Genomic DNA, 6,214 nt, shown 5'->3' on the forward strand with positions numbered 1-6,214 from the left:
AACCATAATTATTATCTCAATATAAAAGAGATTATACTTATATATTTGTATATATGGATTAACGTATGAAAGAAAGAGAGAAAAAATTTTGTATATAATATAAAGAGAGAGAAGTATTTGATTGCAACGTAAGAAAGAGATAATTTATTTCTTATTGCTTGCTTGTGTATTATGGTTCAGACATGTGCCCCTATTTATACATGTACGAGGGGTTTATTTTCAACATTTATTTATGTTCATTCTCTCTTGAGAATGTGAACTCTACATGGGAATGGACATCCACGTCCCATTCTTATCACAACACTCCCCCTTGGATGCTCATTTAAGAATATACCTCATTAAAACCTTACTAAAGAAAACCCAATGGGAAAAACTTTAGTGAAGGAAAAAGAGTACAATATTCTTTGTGATGGAGACTGCCTCATTAAAAACCTTGTCAAGAAAAACCCAATGGGAAAAAACCTGAACAAGAAAAAAAGAGTACAGTCTCCCCCTCTTGCCAACATCATTTAATATCTCGAGATCGGCGCATCCCAATCTCATGTACCAATTTTTCAAAGGAGGATTTTGGGAGTGACTTTGTGAATAAACCTGCCAGATTGTCACTTGAACGGATTTGTTGGACATCAATTGTCCCTTGATTTTGAAGATCATGAGTGAAGAAGAATTTGGGAGAAATATGCTTTGTTCTATCACCTTTGATGTATTCGCCTTTAAGTTGAGCAATACATGCTATATTATCTTCAAACAGGACAGTTGGGGCTATCTTTTGATCAATCAGCCCACATGATGATAGAATATATTGAATCAAACTTCTCAGCCAAAAACACTCGCGACTAGCTTCATGAATCGCTAGTATTTCAGCATGATTAGAGGAGGTTGCTGCTATTGTCTGTTTCGTGGACCTCCATGATATAGCTGTACCACCATATGTGAACAGGTATCCTGTTTGAGATCTCCCTTTGTGTGGATCAGACAAGTATCCAGCATCTGCATAGCCAACTAGTTCTGTCTTGGATCCATAGGGATAAAACAATCCCATATCAACTGTTCCATGAAGATATCGAAAGATTTGTTTAATTCCACTCCAATGTCTTCTGGTTGGAGAGGAACTATATCTTGCTAGTAAATTCACAGCAAATGATATATCGGGTCTTGTATTATTAGCAAGATACATTAGTGCTCCAATGGCACTAAGATATGGTACTTCAGGACCAAGGATATCTTCATTTTCTTCCTTAGGACGGAATTGATCATTTTCCACATCCAAAGATCTTACGATCATTGGAGTACTCAAGGGATGTGACTTATCTATATAAAATCTTTTCAATATCTTTTCTGTGTATGTCGCTTGATGAATAAAGATCCCATTTTTTATATGCTCGATCTGCAGGCCGAGACAAAATTTAGTTCTTCTAAGATCTTTCATCTCAAACTCTTCTTTTAGAGTTTTTATAATTGTTGGAATCTCTTCAGGAGTCCCAATGATATTTAAATCATCAACGTACACAGTAATTATAATGAACCCAGATGTAGTTTTCTTTATGAAAACACATGGGCAAATATCATCATTCTTGAATCCGTTTTTGGCCAGATACTCAGTAAGACGATTATACCACATTCGTCCGGATTGCTTTAGACCATATAAAGATCTTTGCAATTTGACTGAGTATAATCCTTGCAAATATTCATTGGATGGTTTAGATATCTTTAATCCTTCAGGGACTTTCATATAGATATCACGATCTAATGAGCCGTATAAATAGGCTGTTACATCCATTAAATGCATATGCAGTTTATGATATGCAGATAAACTGACCAAATAACGCAATGTTATCGCATCCACTACAGGGGAATACGTTTCTTCATAATCTATACCGGGCCTTTGTGAAAAACCTTGTGCCACAAGTCGGGCTTTATAGCGCACAACTTCATTTTTCTCATTTCGCTTTCTCACAAATACCCACCGGTATCCAACAGATTTTACATCTTCTGGTGTACGGACTATAGGTCCGAAGACTTCACGTTTTGCAAGTGAGTCCAATTCAGCCTTCATGGCTTCTTTCCATTTTGGCCAATCATCCCTTTGTCGACATTCTTCGACTGATCTTGGCTCAAGATCCTTACTTTCATGCATGATATTCAATGCCACATTATATGCAAATATTTCATTGACAATTGTCTTATTTCGGTTCCATTTCTTTCTTGTAAAGACATAATTTATCAAGATTTTGTCATTTTCACAATTTTCAGGTACCTGAATGTCTTCTGACGTTAAAATTATATCAGAATTTTGGACAACTGCAGGTGTCTTTGCTATGTCTTTTTCAACAGGAATAGTATTTACCTCTTTTCTCTTTCGAGGATTTTTATCTTTGGAACTGACAGGCCTGCCACGCTTCTGGCGTGTATTTGCTTCAGTGGCTATTTGTCCTACTGGGACATCAATTCGAATTGGGGCATTTTCTGCCCTGCCACGCTTCTGGCGTGAATTTGCTTCTATGGCTACTTGTCCTACTGGGACATCAATTCGAATTGGGGCATTTTCCGCTGGTATATAAGATTTGGTTATCCTCTTTGTATCGAAAAATGCATCAGGCAATTCATTTGCTATTCTTTGCAAATATATAATCTTTTGAACTTCTAGTTCACATTGCCCTGATCGAGGATCTAAATGCATCAACGATGATGCATTCCAATTAAGTTCCTTTCCAGGAAGCTTATTCTCTCCCCCTAATGTTGGAAATTTTGATTCATCAAAATGACAATCAGTAAACCGGGTTTTAAATACATCTCCAGTTTGTATCTCAAGATACCTCACTATAGAGGGAGAATCATATCCAACATATATCCCCAATTTTCTTTGGGGTCCCATTTTGGTGCGATTAGGTGGTGCAATGGGAACATATATCGCACACCCAAATATTCTTAAATGGGAAACATTTGGCTGCTGGCCAAAAGCTAATTGCATAGGAGAGAACTGATGGTAACTCGTTGGCCTCAAACGAATAAGTGCTGCGGCATGTAAAATAGCATGCCCCCAAACCGAGGTTGGGAGATTTGTTCTCATAAGCAAAGGTCTAGCAATCAATTGGAGGCGTTTAATAAGTGATTCTGCTAACCCATTTTATGTGTGAACATAAGCTACTGGATGTTCAACACTTATTCCATTAGCCATACAATAAGCATCAAAAGCTTGAGAAGTAAATTCACCAGCATTATCAAGACAAATTGCTTTGATTGGATTTTCTGGAAATTGTACTTTTAATCGAATAATTTGAGCCAGTAATCTCGCAAACGCCAGGTTGCGAGAAGATAATAAGCACACATGTGACCATCTCGAAGATGCATCTATTAAGCATTATCAAGACGAATTGCTTTGATTGGATTTTCTGGAAATTGTGCTTTTAATCGAATTATTTGAGCCAGTAATCTCATAAACGCCAGGTTGCGAGAAGACAATAAGCACACATGTGACCATCTCGAAGATGCGTCTATCAGGACCATAAAATATCTAAAAGATCCACATGGTGGATGAATAGGCCCACATATATCGCCTTGAATCCTTTCTAGGAATTCAGGGGACTAAAATCCAATCTTTACTGGTGATGGTCTTAAGATTAACTTCCCTTGAGAACATGCAGCACAACAAAATTCACTAGTTTTAAGAATCTTCTGGTTCTTTAGTGAATGTCCATGAGAGTTTTCAATAATTCTCCTCATCATGGGTATTCCCGAATGACCCAATCTATCATGCCAAGTTATGAATTCATTTGGGCTAGTAAACTTCTGGTTTACAGTGGCATGTGATTCAATTGCACTAATCTTAGTATAATACAATCCAGATGAAAGTGAGGGTAACTTTTCTAATATAACCTTTTTATTTAAATCATGAGTTGTGATACATAAATACTCATGATTTTCCTCATTCATTGTTTCAATATGATATCCATTTCGGTGAATATCTTTGAAACTCAACAAGTTCCTCAAGGACTTGGTAGATAATAGTGCATTATTTATTATGAATTTTGTTCCTCCAGGAAACAAAATTATAGCTCTTCCGGAGCCTTCTATCACATTGCCCGAGCCAATAATAGTATTAACATATTCTTCTTTTGGCATAAGATGGGTAAAATATATAGTACTTTTAAGAATAGTGTGCGAACTTGCACTATCCGCAAGGCAAATATCTTCAGAATATGTCCTTGCCATTTTTCTTCAAAAACAAATAATGATAATAATAAAATGAGTAAAAGTACATGCACAGTAAAATTATTCACATGAATACTTAACAAACACATACACATATCAAACTATTCAATCATTGATCAAATAACCAATATTTCCTTTAGGGTCCTCAAAGAAATCAGATACATCATAATGAGTGGTGGAATTTTCAGCATCATTTGAAACGAAATTCGACTCTTTTTCCTTGTCGTCCTTTTTCAAAGATGCCTGATAAAGATCGACTAGGTGCCTTGGGGTACGACAGGTACGTGACCAATGGCCCTTTCCACCACAACAGAAATACTTATCCTCTGTTGATTTATTCTGCCCGATATTTCTTTCTTTATCCCACTTCTGGTGAGATCCTCTCTTTTGAATATGATTCCTTTTCCTTCCATAATTTTTCTTGTTATTAAAACCTTGCCATTTACCTCTTCTGGGGTAATTTGCCGCATTTACTTCAGGAAATGGGGCGGCGCCAGCTGGGCGCGCTTCATGATTTTTCAAGAGCAACTCATTGTTGCGTTCAGCAACAAGAAGGCAAGAAATTAACTCAGAATATTTTTTAAACCCTTTTTCTCGATACTGCTGCTGCAGGAGCACATTCGAGGCATGGAAAGTTGAGAAAGTTTTCTCCAACATATCATGATCAGTTATCTTTTCCCCACATAATTTCATTCGTGAGGTGATATGAAACATTGCAGAATTATATTCATTTATGGATTTAAAATCTTGTAGACGCAAGTGCGTCCATTCATATCGAACTTGAGGAAGTATCACCGTTTTCTGATGATTATACCTTTCTTCAAGGTCTTTCCAAAGATCTGCAGGATCTTTTAATGTGAGGTATTCATTTTTCAAACCTTCGTCAAGATGACGACGGAGAAAAATCATGGCTTTGCCTTTATCCTTCTGGAATGTATTATTTTCAGCTTCAATGGTATCTTCAAGATCCATTGAATCAAGATGGATTTCAACATCTATATCCATGATAAATAATTATTTCCAAATATATCAAGAGCATTATATTCAAGATGAAAGAGTTTCAACATAATAAAAATTTGTTACCTGAAGTCTTCTTTTAAATTACAAATCTAAAAGTTAAATTTGTGTATTAATAAAATAAATTTTATTATAAAATCCGATCCTCAAATTTTTTATTTCTATATAAAAAAAATATTCAACTTATCCATACCAATAAATAAAACTTTATATTAATCTATTTCAAACAAAAATTAGCCGTAGTCTTGTAGTAGTGATCCTAATAATTAGGGGTATTCAAATCCAAACCGATCTAAATTAAACCGTTCATTTAATCCGATCTAAACCGAAAATCGATTAAAACCGTATTTGATTGGATTCTATTTTTTGCAAACCGCTAGATTTTGGATCGGATTTCGGATCTACTTTTCATAACCGATCCAATCCAATCCAAACAGCACAATGTGCTATAATATTATTATTTTATTATTATATTTACAATTATACTTATAACATGTTCAATTTGTTATACATTTTTCTATTATTCATGTATTATTATTATTTAATAAATATTTTATGTTCAAAATGTTATTTATTTATTTATTTTAACTAACCTATAATTTTATTTCTATTATTATGTTATCTTTAGTTTTTTAAGATATTGTTAAAACTTGTTATGTCATTGTTGATTATTTAAAATTTGATATTGAGACTTGTTATATGTATTTAATTTTTTTTATTTAAAAAACCGCAAATCCAAACCGATCCAAACCGCTTGTAATCGGATCGGATCGGATCGGATTTCTAAAAAAAATTCATCCAATCCAAACCGCACCACACATAAATTAAGCGTTCGGATCGGATGACTTTTTCTCTTAAAACCGAACCAAATCGCACCGCGAATACCCCTAATCCTAATATATAATGGGATTAGAAATCAGTTTAACTTATATAAATTTTTTAAAACAATTTTGCATTATATATTTATTAAAATATTAGTAGTTTT

This window comes from Arachis ipaensis, chromosome B01 (genome assembly GCF_000816755.2).
Source record: "Arachis ipaensis cultivar K30076 chromosome B01, Araip1.1, whole genome shotgun sequence".
Classification (NCBI taxonomy): Eukaryota; Viridiplantae; Streptophyta; class Magnoliopsida; order Fabales; family Fabaceae; genus Arachis; species Arachis ipaensis.